The following is a 16,107-nucleotide window of genomic DNA, read 5'->3' as shown; positions in this document are numbered from 1 at the left end:
TGAGTCCCTCTGGTCTTGGGCTTTTTTTGGTTGGTAGCTTATTAATTACTGCCTCAATTTCAGAACTTGTTATTGGTCTATTCAAGGATTTGACTTCTTCCTGGTTTAGTCTTGGGAGGGTGTATGCGTTCAGGTATTTATCCACTTCTTCTAGATTTTCTAGTTTATTTGCATAGAGGTGTTTATAGTATTCTCTAATGGTAGTTTTTATTTCTGTGGGGTCAGTGGTGATATTCCCTTTATCAATTTATATTTTGTCTATTTGATTCTTCTCACTTTTCTTCTTTATTAGTCTAGCTAGCAGTCTATTTTGTTAATTTTTTCAAAAAAATCACCTTCTGGATCCATAGATTTTTTTTTTTTTTTTGGAGGCTTTTTCGTGTCTCTATCTCCTTCAGTTCTTCTCTGATCCTAGTTATCTCTTGTCTTCTGCTAGCTTTGGATTAGTTTGTTCTTGCCTCTCTAGTTCTTTTAATTGTGATGTTAAGGTGTCTATTTGAGATCTTTCTAGCTTTCTAATCTGGAGATATCGCTCAAGGAGGTTGGAGGAAATCAAAGATGGGTGCCTGCTGCTTCTTCTGGGATCTCTGACCTCGAGGGGCACCGATCTGATAACAGCAGGAATACTCCTGTATAGGGTGTCTGACAACCCCTGTTGGAGGGTCTCACTCAGTTGGGTGGCACAGGGAACAGGACCCGTTGTCCCATGGTGGAGGGGCTGTGCTTCGCTGGGGGGAAACTCACTCATCTGGGCTGCCCGAATTCCTCAGAACTACCAGGAGGAAAGGCTAAGTCTGCTGGTCCGCAGAGACTGCGGCCACCCCTCCCCCGAGGCCCAGGGAGATCCCTGTTCTGTCCCTTAGCCTCTGGCTGGATTTATTGGAGTACCTGCAGGGGAAGCCCTGCCCACTGAGGAAGGATGGGTCAGGGTCAGGCCTGAAGAGGCACTCTGGCCACACTCTGCCACGGCTGGTGTGTTGGGCTGTGGAGGACATGTCTTGGGACCAAGCCATCCAGCCTTTCCGGCTCCAGAAGGGGAAAAGCATGGCCTGGAACTGTAGAGATGGCTGCCGCCCTTCCCCCGCCCAGGGAGCTTAGCATGTTGGGTAGTCGTGAGCCCCAGTGCTGGCTGCTGTCCCTTTCTCAAGGAGCTCAAATGGCTTAGACAGCAGGCAGCCGCAGCTGCAGCTGGTGTTGGTCGCCCCTCACGGCTGGGAGCTCCGTATGCTTAAGCAGATTCCAGCTGAGAGGCTGTTGAGAGTCTGCGTGGCTCCAGGGTTGGGACTTTAGGCCCTGGTGGCGTGGGCTCACAAGTAGGATCTTCTGATCCGTTGGTTGCACAGTTCCATGGAAAAAGCATGGTTTCCCCGGCTGGGTAGCATGCTTACTCACCACCTCCATTGGCTGGGGTTGGGGGCTCCCCTGCACCATGTGGCTCTCAGGTGGGCAGCTGCAGCACATTGCTCTTCTTTCTTCTCTGTGGGTCACGCCAGCTGCCTAGTCAGTTCTGATGAGAGAACCTGGATACCTTGGTTGCTAGTGAAGAATTCACAAGCTAATTATGGTTCTTTTTGATGGGAGCCTCCAATCGCCGCTGTTTCTAATTGGCCATCTTGGCCCTGCCCTCCTTCAGTTTTCTTGATTGTAGAGTTCTTGCATGTAAAGTTTCTTAAGCTCAATTTCACTGCACATGGCAAGCAGAATACATATTTCAGAAGCTTATAAATTTCCCAAAACAGCAAACAAGTTCAGCACACTCGGTGTGATATTTAGTTCTGCATAACTTTGTGTTATGTTAAGAAACATCATGAAAGATAAGCAAGTCCGATTACAAAATGCAAATTCTTCTGGTAACTTAACAACTACATTTATTAAACCACAAATGTCTCACCATCAATCCATCATTTAGCAAAAATTTAACAAATCCCTACTGATATGGTTTGGTTCTGTGTCCTCACCCAAATTTCATGTTGTATTGTAATCCTCAGTGTTGGCGGAGGGACTTGGCAGCAGGTGATTGGATCACGGGCGGCAGATTTCCCCTTTGCTGTTCTCGTGATAGTGAGTGAGATCTCATGAGATATGGTCGTTTGAAAGTGTGTAGCACTTCCCTGTTCGCTCTCTCTCATCTCCCACCATGTAAAGACGTACTTGCTTCCCCTTTGCACTTCTGCTATGATTGTAAGTTTCCTGAGGCTGTCCCAGCCAAGCTTCCTGTACGGCCTGTGGCATTGTGAGTCAATTAAACCTCTTTTCTTTATACATTATCCAGCTTCAGGTAGTTCTTGATAGCAGTGTGAGAACGAACTAATGCACCTCCCATATGTGCATCATGTTCCTGGGCATTACAGGAGATTCTACAATACTAAAACTGCTCCCCTTCTTCAAGGAACTTACAGTAGTATAAGATGTGAAAAATAATGTATTATAATATTTTCAGCATACTAAATAATAGGGTTTTTAATGCATTTGTGAGTATTTTATGCATTATCCCACCATTTCTCCCTTCTCTTAAACTTGCCCTCCATATTTAGTATTTAGCTAACTTTAAAGACCTGTGATTTTCACCTTATTTACAAAATGTAACAGCATGAAGTAGGGGAAAAATAAATTTATTTCTAGTCTTTGTGTTTTTAAAAAATTAGTACTTAGGAGAGTACAAAAGATGTATGCATAGGTAAGAGAATCCAAGAAAACATCAAAAGTAAGACCAGCCTTCACTGCTCTTAATCCTCATCCATAGAGATTGGAATAGAATCCTCAGGACTGGAAAAGAATACTGTCCCATACATTAAAAAAAAAAAAAACCAGCAAAACAGTAAGAAAGCCTGTGGGATCAGAGAGCAGGAAACCTGTGACTCACTTCCCAGAAGAAGACACAGGGAGGCGGTAGGACTCCTTCTCAGATAAAGACATTGAGAGAGAAAGAGCCACATGCTGCACGTAGGCAAGCATCATCTTAAACAACTTCACTTGGATTTCCTATACTTAATGGTTCAGGAACACAGAATGGTGGCCATATACCCAAGGATGACCTAAAGACCACAGAGAGAGCAATTGACCTGTGAAGGCCATATTGAAAAGCACCTAAAGTGGATGAATGAGCAAGTGTCTTGGGGGAGCAGTGAATATCTTAGTAGACTCAAGTTTTAACAAGAGCACTGAGTAATGACCCAACATCCACCAAAATTCTTCGTATGGCTTTGGCATCAAGTCCCTTGGAATTTGGACAATACTGTGGGAAAGGAGACAGCATAAATCTTCACTGGAATGCCTGTTGATCATTCCAGTGAGACGGAGGTAGTAAAAAGAGAAATTCACTAATTACAGGAGATAAAGATATTTGTACTTTTCCCATATCGGAAATTATGAGTTGATAGTCATAGCCAGCACTTTTGCATAAGCTCATTAGTGCATAACCAGATCCTACCTTCCAGATAGTAAGAGCCTTATCATCTCTTATTTATCAAAGGTCACCTGTGAGCTAACATTGTGTTAGGGCTCATTATTCTTCATGAGTAATCCAAGACAGTTCCACAAGGAAAAATAAGCCAGAGCTGGTCGTTAAATAGCAAGTAATGTTTAGGAAAGCTGCTTGTCAAGGAAGGGAAATTAATGAGCAAGAAACAAAAGAAGAAGGGAGGAAGGAAGGAAGGGAGAGAGGGAGGGACAGAGGGAGGGAGGGAGGAAGGGGGGGAGGATGGAAGGAAAGAGAAAGTGAAGTCAACATTACATGTCTCAGAGTAAGGAGAGGGGCCTGCTAAGAATACAACATGTATGACGTTGAATAAAATGAAGTAATTTGACAAGAAATAGTAAGGTCACATGAGTTTGAATGACATTAAATTTTGTGTGACCACACAAGATCAGAAATGAAAAGCTCAGCCCATGTCAGGAATCTCTTAAATATGGTAATTTCCGAAACTTATAAGCAGTCTTAAACGAAGGGTTTTCTGAGACTAATTGGCATACCAGATCATTCTTCTTCTCCCTCTCCCAAGTGTCTGTGTGGCTGAAGGCACAGATAATAAACTGCAAAGCAAAACAGCATAATAGGGAAGGAGAGAGACTTTGGAGAGGGGTCTTTCATCACCAGCCCTACAAGAGAATGGCATTTACATGAAATTGATTTTCAGTGGTGAAATTATGCTTGTGATGTTCCATTGTAAATATTGACAGCATTAAAAGGAATGTCTAAAAGATGGGCACTAAACTGTCACCAGCAAAAGACTGACCAGTATTTATGCTAAATTCCTCAAATTGCATCCCTTTTTTACATAAGGAGTGATGCCTCATGAAACAAAGCAGATAATTCTCTAGAGCTATGAAGTCAAATAAAATGAATGTGCCTACATTCTCTGTCATGTACAAAGATATCCACTGCCTCTCACCATGACACAGATTTTTTTTTCGCCCTTCTTTGAGGATTTTCAGATAGAAAAGCTTATATAGTTCCCACATTGAGCTCAGAGGATGAATAGACAAAATAAATCACCATAAAAATAAAAGAACCTTAGAAACATTAATAGATTCCTGGTATTGAGTTGAGAGTATTGGATGCTGATGATCCTTTGCCACTTAAGCTTAGAAACATGTTTATCTATTTAATGAGGAATTAAACTGGCAGCTTGGTAGTGATGGGAAACAAACAAAAAGATCCGACTTTGCTGCTTCTCTATTAGTAGTGGTAAAACAGTGGCTAAAAGGCACAATCTGTGCATTTTCTCTCAGCTGAATTTCTGGAAGCTTTAAATTTCATCCTTTATCACTTTTTACCTCGACACCTAGCAGTTTCATTATGGACTACCGTTAGCCTGCATGCTGTCTAATTCAATAAAATAATGACTGCAGTCTTTGGAACTCCAATAAATTTTTTAGAATTATATGCAATTATTTTGAAAGAAGAACCTGAAGAATTTTCCTGGAATTCATTTTAAGAATATTATTACTCACATAGTACGTTTATTATGTAATTTAGAGCAAAATATTTTATTGGATTACTAATTATATTATAGAACATTATATTTCTGAATTTGTGCTAAAATATCCTTGGAGTGAATCATAATTTTAGGATTAATAGACTTACAAGTTTTGAAAAAATGAAAGGTTTTCTCTGAAACATTACAATTTGTGCTTTGCATTGCTACTGAACAATACTTTCTCAAGTTATTCTGAGAAATGTAATTCAGAGTGCTTTGTGCAGAATCTTATTATAACTTTGAATTTTGACAATGACATTTTACATCAAAAGACAAATTTGTTGAGCAACACCAACTACAGTAATTCTGAGACTATTCCAGAGAGTTACATACTTTCTGCAATGATCAATAACAAGCATATGCATAAAGGTATAGTTGCTGTCTCATGAGGTCTATAGATTTAAGAATCACAATTAGCCATTTACTTGGGGTCAGCCAAGTAGTAAAAGTTCTTGTTTGCATTGAGTATTAAAGCCAAAGTGATGGTGGAGCTTAGTAAAACAGAATAATTGGCACACACACACACACACAAAAAAAATCCCTCTTCAAATTCCCCCAGAAAGCTTTTGAGCTATAAAAAAGTCATGTTTATTTCCTGGGTATCCATGAGTCTGTGGCTTCCTAACATGAAGACGGTAGATGAAATCAATGAAAAGTCAATCAATCAGGTAAGCTGCTGGCTTCAGTGACAGAGTTGGCAAGACCTAGCCAAGGTCACCTGGTACAGAACTGAATTTTGAGCACAAATTTTTTAACTCCAAAATTGGGTCTATATTTTAAAATTCTCCTGAGTATCTCAGGAAAGGAAAAGGCCATGCTTTGTTTGCTTGTTTATTTGTTTCATTATTCATGTGTTTGTGTGTTTGCCATAGTTGCAGGCTGGGGAATGCAGAAACTGCCTGCTTCTTAGGAAAGGAGTTGAGAGCCCAGGTTGGGAGCTCAGGGTGGCCTCATAAAAAGAGCCAGAGTTGGAGCCTAAAGCCAAGGTTTAAGGCCTGGATGAAGGGTTGTTTTAAGAATCAATGAATGTAATGCCAGTGTGCAATAGGAAAAGTGTACTAGAAATGTAATAGAGATATGCAGGTTTTAGTTACAAAATTTAGGTGTCTTTGGGCAAATAATTTAACCTCTAGATCCTGAAGCTGTAAAATAGACTAAAATCACTATGTATCACGTAAGACCTTTTGCATTTGTTATACCAAATAAGTTAATTTTTCTGTGTTTTTTTATCTGTTAAATACTTCATGTGTTTTGAATCAAGCTTAGTTTAATCCAGGTATTGTGCCCATAAATATTAAGCTCTCAATAAACACTTGTTCAAAGAATGAAGTTATCCTTGAACAAATGAATAAATGAAAGATTTCATAACATAGGATACCATTTTGTAATTAATAATGAAATCAACAGGAGTTGAATTGATTCCTTATGTTTACCACTGTTTCTTTGTGACTACATCTTATGAGTTTGTCTAAATATAAACACAATATAACCATTCTTCCTTAAATCCAATCAATACTGTTTTTCTCTTGCAATCTTACTTTGAACATCACTGTCTTCTGGGGATACAACCTGTTTGTCCCATTGGTAAAGGTCAGTGCCTCCCAGACACTGTTTGCTACTAAAAGACAGGAAATGCATTGTTGTAGCTATCCCTTAAACAATTAGCCATAAAGGAGCTTGTTTGGGTAGTAGGCAATTGATAGAATTGCTGAAGGGTTCATCTGATAGGATCTCTAAAATTACCAACCTGATAAGGCCAAGGTTTTGATATCCAAGTACGTTGGTCTTTTTGGTTATTAAATCATACTGTCGAAAAATGATTCTAGTCCATTGCTGTGAAATTATCCTAAAAGTAAGTGAACTGAGAACACTCAACCCCGAATTGTGGTGATGACAGAACTGTCCACCTGACCAAAGTGAGCATGCCTCCACCTATCTCATGCTCTAAGGCTCAGCTCCTGGAACCCACTGCTTAAACTCGACAAGCGTTCAGAAGAGAGAAACATCACTATCAGGCTATGAAAAATAATTCTCTGAGTTCAATGTCCTGTTTGAATTGTTGGTAGGCTCCTAGGGAAACCAGGACAGAGTGGCAGCTGGGAGGCCAGGAAGCTAAGCAGCAATACTTGATGGGAACTCTGAGGGGAAGGTAGAGAAATTCTAAAGACAGTCTTTCCCCATTTTGCATTTTTCCTGGGACTTGTTCAACTCTTTAAATTGGAATATGATTTTTACTGCTGGACAGAAGTTGAGGATAATATCATGGGGGACAGAGACAAGGTTTGCATACAATTGGTTGAGGCTTAAACTGTGGAGTAGGAGAAAGCAAAACATCTATTACCTATTTTATTTTGGTTTTGATACCATTTTTAGATATAATCTTTATGCCAATTCTAAATGAGTGCTAGGTGTGGAATGCATCATAGATCATGGAGCACACATGTGGAAGTGCCTGACAGTCTAAAAATCCAGACCCTGAAGAAAAGCTGACTTTGTTTTTCCCGTAGAATGTCAATGTGTTTCTGAGATCAAGAGCCATAAATGTAGTGTATGTGTGAAAGATATGTGAAGAAAATTTTAGCATTGGAGCTGGGTCAGCAGGCACTCAATTGAAACCCAACCATTCAGCATTTATGTTACTTACCAGTGACACATGCTTATGAGCTTAATGACATTAGGTGGCTCCATCTAACACAATGGTGCCTTTAGCCAATTTCTTTAAAAACTCATTTGGAAGCAAAAGAGGACTCTCCACTCTACTAGAGACAAAGCAATGCAGTAGTCTCCCCTCATCCTCAGTCTTGCTTTCCATGGTTTCAGTTATACAAGATAAACTGCAGACCAAAAATAGGTGAGTACAACAAGATATTTCAGGAAAGAGAGAGGAAAGAGAGACCATATTCACACAACTTTTATTATACTATATTGTTCTAATTGATTATTGATTATTGTTATTAACTTCTTACTGTGTCTACCATAAATTAGACTTTATCATAAGTATGTACATATAGAAAAGAAACACAGTATATACAGGATTGGATGCTGTCTGTGGTTTCAGGCATCCACCGGCGGTCTTGGAACATGTCCCTTGTGGATTGGGAGGGGTTACTGTACTATATCCCCATCCTCAGCTGAGCTAGGAATGGAATGACATGCCTGAAGCAAAGCACCACCCTGGCCCAATGGTTTCAATGGCAAGCAGGGGTCATGCACCACCAGACGCTCTGTGTGACCATATCTGCAGGAGGACAAGTGCCCGAGGAGTTGTGGATGGAATGGGATGGGCCTGGGAAACACGGGCCTGGAGACCAGAAGGGTGAGGAAGAAAGGAGAAAAGAGAGTAGAGAAGAGAAAAGGTGGAAGGGGAAGAGTGGAAGAGTCAGGGAGGCAGGAGGAGGAGAGCCACTACTGCCCAGGAAGGGGGCAAAGCTGCCCGTGAGGGCATCCCACCCCCACAATTGACACAGCTCTCTTATGTTCCTGGTGCCCTCTAATATATAAAAGCACTCTGTGCTAAACACAAATCATTTATCTAGTTGTCAACTCTTCCCTGGACTATTTTAAGGGCCTAATGAAATGAAACTTATGGGTGAAGAAAAGAGATTCATAATACGGTTATTTCAAGAATACAGAAAACAGCCACACACCCCTCAGTGTTGATGCAGCACTCTACCTTGCCAATCTCTTTGTGGATTATATTAAAACAAATACAGTTCCAGGATTCTCTCTGTGAGCAACATAGAATACATAAAGAATAAAGATACGGTGTTGCCACACCCTAAAGGCCGCAGAAGCCTCTACACACCATGGTCTTTCTCAAAGTTTACACTTACCTTACTTAACTATGTTTTCTCCTGAGAAACCTGGAATGTTACAGAGTTGGAAATGACATCAACTAATCTATATGTCTTATTTTATACTAGAAGGAACTGAATCCCAAGGTCATTAAATGAGTGGTTTTAGGTCACACACAGATTTGATGATGAAAGAGGATACTACCCAATTTTGCCATCATCATTGCAGTATAAAGCATGGTATCTGTACATATGTATATCACTGTCTTTAGGTCAGTAAATTACCCATTTCTTCTTATTCACACAAGAAAAGCTTTTTAGAAAACCCTCAATTGTTGTATTTTCTTTTTCTTAATTCATGCTTCTGTAATCTCCTGAGACTGGCTTAGAGAGAATACAGAGCTTACAGACAAGTCTTAGGAGTACGATTTCTTTAATGTTTATAGTCTTATACTGCAATGGGTATTAAACTGTAATTATCAGTATTTTTAGATTGATAAAAAACACATTTTTGTTGAAATATTGTGAAATTTATGGGAAAATAGATGATTATTATATTCAAGGTTTTTAACACATTTTCCAGCTCTTACTTTTGGTCATTTATTTATTTATTTTTATTTTTAAAATCTCTTAATCATCTATCTTTTTTATAACATTTACAATATTTCACCAAAGTATATTCCACTCAGTCTTAAATGAGAACCTGAAAGACTAAGTACAAGTTAAAAGAATGGCATTACTATGTCATACTCATATGAAGAAGAAAGTATAGACACATAGTCATTAGTTTGGGGACTGTGAAAAATATAACTTTTATTAAGTATTGTTTTGTCTTTTCAAAAAACAATGTGTAATTCTCAGTCTGAAAAATTTCCCCTGATAAAATGTATATTCTGTAAAAGGTTGAAGTCAAGGATAATGTAAAGCATAAGAGTTTACTGCCATCTTGTGGAATGTTTGCTGTTACATCCTGAAATACCTTTTTCTCCTTTATTGTCAAGAATGTCATTTTTTTGTTACTATTAATTACAAAATGATTTGAGAGGTCCCTAAGAACTAACCAGAACTAATATTTATCAATAAAACAAGACATGAGAGGACTCATATGTTTCGCATCACGGAGATTTTTGATTCGTATAGCTTACTACCCCTTGTTTCCAGTCATTTGCTCATCTACTTTTCCTGTTGAGTGAATTTAGCATTTAATTTAATATATTTTACTTATCAAGGATGCAGAATGAGAGAAATACAATGTTAGAGTGTTGATTGGCACAGAAAAGAGCAAAGAACATATTCTACTCTGGGACATTTAGTCCAGCCCAGGCATCCAGGACAATTGTCAATAAGGTAGGTCCTTACTAATGAAATTTGGTCCTGGGATCAGCATCACCTGGGACATTTTAAGAACTGAAAAGACTTGGACCCCATTCCAGGCCTACTGAATCAAAACTTTGATTTTTTACAAGATCCCCAATTGATTTGCACGCACAGTAAAATTTGAATTGTACTAGCATTGGCCACCATATGTCATTCCATTTACACTTTTATTATAGCAGAATATGCACACACACACACCCCCAACAGTTGCTTGAAGATGTGGGAAAAGCCAAGCATCAAAACACTTGGATTCAAGTCCATGTTATTTAATTTGTGCATCTGAGTTTAAGCCCTAGAATTTAACTTTTGTGGACCTGAGATTTTTCATCTGTATCATAGAGAAAGTTGTTCCAAGGTGATTCTAATGTCCCTTCTCATTCTAAAATTATTTGATTTACTATTTATGCATCAGTTGTTCATTTAGTTAAATATCCATGCATCATTTATTCATGCATCAGCAACTTTATTGTTTGTCTCAGTAATTCTGATTGCAGCCCAATGATTAAGTTTTAAATTCACAGCTGGCAAGCTGGTGGCCCAGCAGACATGTTTTGTCTAGTAAGAAAGGTATTTAAAATTTTTGAAATTATTGTCGGGTGCAGTGGCTCACGCCTGTAATCCCAGCACTTTAGGAGGCCAAGGAGGGCAGATCACTAGATCAGGAGATCAAGACCATCCTGGCCAACATGGTGAAACCCTGTCTCTACTAAAATTAAAAAAAAAAAAAAAAAAAAATTAGCCGGGCGTGGTTGCGCATGCCTGTAGTCCCAGCTACTTGGAGACTGAGACAGGGGAATCGCCTGAACCTGGGAGGCGGAGGTCGCAGTGAGCCGAGATTGCACCACTGCACTCCCGCCTGGTGACAGAGCAAGACTCCATCTCAAAAAAAAATTGAAATTATTTACCAACATTTAAAAAAAATCATTATTTCACATCAACGCTATGGATTTTCTGCTTCTCTTCAAAAATCAAAACACCTGTCCAAGCTAACACTTCCACATGGAAACAATTACCTATGGCTGAACCCCATTTTGCCCCAGTCCCCACCCAGCCCTTTTCTTTACATTAATGCCTGGTCCCTGTTGGCCTTGGGGTCAGTAACCTCTCACTTAAGCAGTGTTCTCAATCAAGACTTTTAGCATGTCCAAAATCTGTAATAGACAGACTAAATGAAAAATTGTATTCCTTTACAAGCTCTAATCTTCAACACTGAATTGTGCATGTCACTCTAGTATGAATATCCTTTTTATATACCACAGTACCCTTTTATGACTATTAAGTATTCACAGCATTAGAATGAGAATTGGCTTGTCCACACAGGCCCAATTTACTAATTACTTCTCTTAGCCAACTTTTACATGTCCACATGTATAAAAATGCAAGCAACACAGTTACCTTCCTATTCAAAGATTACCACTAAGCTCATGCTGTAGGAGAGGAAAAAATTCCCATTTTGGAGGGCCTCTGATTGGACCTATGAATTAAACTGACATAAGACAGATTAGCAAGAGAAAGACGTACCAGTCTTAGAATTTTACACGTACCTGGAGTCCCCACAAGAAAGTGAAGCCTCAAAGAAGTGACCAGAGCAGAAAGCTTATATGCCATTTAAACAAAGAAATGAAAGATTTGTGAATAAATGACAAGACATGGGTGTTTGGGCTAGGAACAGTAAGCTATGGGGTAGTGATTAAGAGACATATTGGGGGAAACTAATGGAAGATAAGGATTATTTTAGTAAGGTTGTTTGTACAAATCCACTTCAGCATTGATTTCCAGTCTCTGCTGATAAGGATGTTCTCTTCCTTGTACAGGAAGGGCACTTTTCTCATGGTAAATTTTACAGCCTGTTTTTTAGATGGAAAAGAGGAGTTCAGAAAGCCCTTCCTGTATCTGCTGTTTCTCAAGTGCCTTCAGCTCAAAACGGTCAATATGCCACGGTAGCATATTTTTGGGTGGCATGTCCTGAATTCCTTCAATGCAAACAAGTAGAAGCCACAGCCCTCTCTTTTCTAGAGAAAATATAAAAACCTCTGGTCATTGGTAAAGGTTTTTCATGCAACAGATATTTATTGAACAATGTGCAGGATGATAGTCTCAATCAAGACTTTTAGCATGTCCAAAATCTGTAATAGACAGACTAAATGAAAAATTGTATTCCTTTACAAGCTCTAATCTTCAACACTGAATTGTGCATGTCACTCTAGTATGAATATCCTTTTTATATACCACAGTACCCTTTTATGACTATTAAGTATTCACAGCATTAGAATGAGAATTGGCTTGTCCACACAGGCCCAATTTACTAATTACTTCTCTTAGCCAACTTTTACATGTCCACATGTATAAAAATGCAAGCAACACAGTTACCTTCCTATTCAAAGATTACCACTAAGCTCATGCTGTAGGAGAGGAAAAAATTTCCATTTTGGAGGGCCTCTGATTGGACCTATGAATTAAACTGACATAAGACAGATTTGCAAGAGAAAGACGTACCAGTCTTAGAATTTTACACGTACCTGGAGTCCCCACAAGAAAGTGAAGCCTCAAAGAAGTGACCAGAGCAGAAAGCTTATATGCCATTTAAACAAGACAGCTTTGAACAAGACAGACATAATCTCTAACCTCATAAAATGTGCACTCTTACAGGGGAAACATACAACTGCACAAGCAATGCCAGTCCTCTCTGATGGTGCTTATGACAGAGGTTGTCACCGCTTAAAACAGAAAGTGTGAGCTGGTGTAGGAGTTGGAAATGTTTAGGGGATTCTAACATCCTTTAAGCTGAGACCTAAGGAAATGAGGTAGGAAGATGGTTCCAGGAAAGAATATCATGTGCAAAGATCAAGGGAGAGAGAGAGAGCATGGCAAGGAATGAAATGAAAGATAAACAATGTGGTTGGAATAAAAGAAAGAGGAGGGAGGCTGGTATGAAATGAGCCTGAAGAGACAGGGCAGTTTCTAGACATTGGATATTGCCCTAAGAGCAATGGGAAATCACCAGAAAGGCTTAAGTGAATAGTAATCTTTGTGCCTTTAAAATAGCACTTTAAATTAGCATAAATCTAAGAGCTTAGATATTCGCAGAAATTACGGGTATCAAATAAATTAATAAATGCATTACCATCAGATCCCTGGCGTCTGATCTCATGTTCACTGTGACTACACCGGTAGTGGAGCCATGGGGGGAGAAGCCTGTTCCACTTGCACTTTCAAAGATCTCTAGGGCATTAAAAAATAAAGATATGCCTAAACGTGGTTATCAAAAAAATATGTTTTATTTGAGTTGTTTACATTTAACAAATTAATACTCATAAAACACAAAAGACGAAAGACATATTATTTGCTCTACACTATATATTTTGTTAAGTTAACGTAAAATATTAATTTGTCGTGTCCTAGAAGCACTGTGGCATGGTAATGAGACATATGTTCCATATTTTACAACATATTTTTTTCCATCCTGTCATGTATCTCTGTGCTAGTATGTATGACCTCATTTGGGGATAATGCTGAAAGTCTACATTTGAGCCATGTTGACTGTGAGGAAGGCCTAGCCGAATGGCCTCCTGGCTCCATGGAGACAAACCCTGGCTATGTGGATAAGGCAGTGTTACAGCCAGCACCGTTTACTCATGGGTGCACAGGAGGTCAAACACATTATCCCTTGACCTGCAGGCTGAAAGCCAGTCTTGTCTGGCTGATCCTGCTGTTCCTAAGCAATCCACAGCTGGCTGACTAATTTAGGATGGCACTTTAGTGTTTTTAAAGCATTCTTTCTGTTTAGCCCACTTATTTCTATCCCACTTAATACAACCTCTAGACACTGCTTCAGCATCCTGCTGTTGAACATTTACTGCACATATTGACCTGAGCAGAGTTAAATTATGGGGCAGTGCCTAAACATTGATGGCTCATAAGCACTGGCTGATGATCTTGTCTTGACAAGTGGTGTGTGTGAGAATGGTTAAGCAGTCAGATATGACATCTAAGGCACAGTACAGGTCATAAAACTGTAAAAAATATGTTTTGAAAGGCCCAGCCCCAACCTATGATTTTTAAAAAGAAAATCTTTCATTTTGAAATACTTCAGAGAAGTCCCATGTAATTCTCACGTGACTCAGTGTGTTAGTGTCAGTGCTGAGACTAGGACACTGTACTCCAGAGGTCCAGGTATCACTTTCTGTGCCATCACTTTCTCTTGTATCTTTTTCTTGTTAAACAAACAAACAAAAAGCAAAGCAAAATGTCCCAAGATTGAACATAATCACCATATCCTAGTGAAGGGCTGGCAAATCAGAGCCTGCAGGACAAATCTAACCCACCATCTGCTTTTATAAATAAAGATTTATTGGAACACAGTCACTCTCATTTTTTAAAGAATTGCCTCTGGCTTCTTTCACATAACAATGGCAGGGTTTAGTAGTTAGACAGAGACTAAAATATTTACTATCTGGCTCTTTGCTGACCCTGATCTAGTGCAAATGAAATTGGTTTGGAAGTATAATTGTGATTTATTTAATTTTCTTCATTTATCTTAGGTTACTTTAGAGCACTTTGCAAAATAACAACTGGTGAGAGCAAGCATGTTGAATAGGAGAGGATACCGAGTCTGGGATTTTAAACCTGCAGTCAAGAGCCACACAGAGTCGATGTTTCACCTGTTATTCACTGCGCATTGGTTACAGTGAGGTGGGAATAGCTACAACAGCAAAAGTTTCTATCTTAGCACATGTACATAACTACCCCCAAAAGCTATCCTTAACTGAGCCTTTACAATGAGCCATGCTATATTGAACACTTAAAAAATATTATTTAATTGAACATATAGAACTCCTACAAAGTGGGATTTAGTATCCTCATTTCTTATAAGAAAACCACATCTCAGAGAATTCAACTCACTTGCTCAAGTTCACCCAGCAATTAAGTGTCAGAGCCAGGATCCACAGTAGGCTGATCCAGCTCTAAGGTCTTGGGTCCTAATCTCCCTCACCCCCGAAAGCACACTGTGGCAGCCTGCAGCAGCCTCTGCAAACTGCTCAGCCACCACCAGATATGGCGGTGCAGTGATGGAAGATCTTTTCTGGTCATTTCTATTGATGCTTTGCTTATTCTTCCCACTTTGACCCCAGTTTGGGAACCCAGGAAACCAGAACTATGCCAGTGCCTACAGGTTCAGGGAGAAAGCAAGAGGAAGTCCCAGAAATCAGGACTACATAAGCCAGCAAAGGCAGGCTCAAGGATTTCTTTCCTGTCCACCTCCAAGGCACTGCAGGCAGCCATACCCCTAATTCAATCAACCCTGCTGCTTTGGCATTCACTTTAACCAGGTGTTTTTTTTTTTTTTTTCGAGACGTAGTCTCCCTCTGTGCTGGACTAGGAGCTGGAGTGCAGGCTGGAGTGCAGTGGCGCGATCTCGGCGCACTGCAAGCTCCGCCTCCTGGGTTCACGCCATTTTCCTGCCTCAGCCTCCCGAGGAGCTGGGACTACAGGCGCCCGGCACCACGCCCGGCTAATTTTTTTGTATTTTTAGTAGAGACGGGGTTTCACCGTGTTAGCCAGGATGGTCTTGATCTCCTGACCTCGTGATCCGCCCGCCTCGGCCTCCCAAAGTGCTGGGATTACAGGCGTGAGCCACCGCGCCCGGCCTAACCAGATTTTTTTTTATATTAATATTATTTTAAGTTCTGGGATATACGTGCAGGACGTGCAGGTTTGTTACATAGGTTAACGTGTGCCATGCAGGCTTGCTGCATCTATCAACCCTTCACCTACGTATTAAGCCCCGCCACTTCAATCAGATTTTACCTGGCAAGAAGCTGGGAATCAGGCAGGCGTGACACGACTCCTCCTAGTGCTGCATCCCCCTCCAGAGGAAGCGCTCCCCCTACAGGTAGAAGGCAGCAGTTACTGGGAAGCAAATTAGCCGTTAAGAAGCTGGGAATCAGGCAGGCCTG

The 16,107-nt window shown here is 40.0% G+C and overlaps 1 long non-coding RNA gene across 1 annotated transcript in view; it reads right to left on the bottom strand.

Annotated features, from left to right (window-relative positions):
- Window positions 1-16,043, bottom strand: part of LOC134735604 (uncharacterized) — a 249,597-nt gene extending 233,554 nt beyond the window's left edge. The window contains exons 1-2 of the long non-coding RNA XR_010118858.1: window positions 15,959-16,043; window positions 13,275-13,372 (exon numbers count right to left, since the gene is read on the bottom strand). This is a non-coding gene — a long non-coding RNA (uncharacterized lncRNA). The remainder of the gene's footprint in view (window positions 1-13,274; window positions 13,373-15,958) is intronic.
- Between the last annotated feature and the right edge of the window lie 64 nt (window positions 16,044-16,107).

This window comes from Symphalangus syndactylus, chromosome 22 (assembly GCF_028878055.3).
Source record: "Symphalangus syndactylus isolate Jambi chromosome 22, NHGRI_mSymSyn1-v2.1_pri, whole genome shotgun sequence".
NCBI lineage: Eukaryota > Metazoa > Chordata > Mammalia > Primates > Hylobatidae > Symphalangus > Symphalangus syndactylus.
The sequence above is the reverse complement of the archived record's forward strand: the minus strand, read 5'-3'. Positions and strand labels throughout refer to the sequence as shown.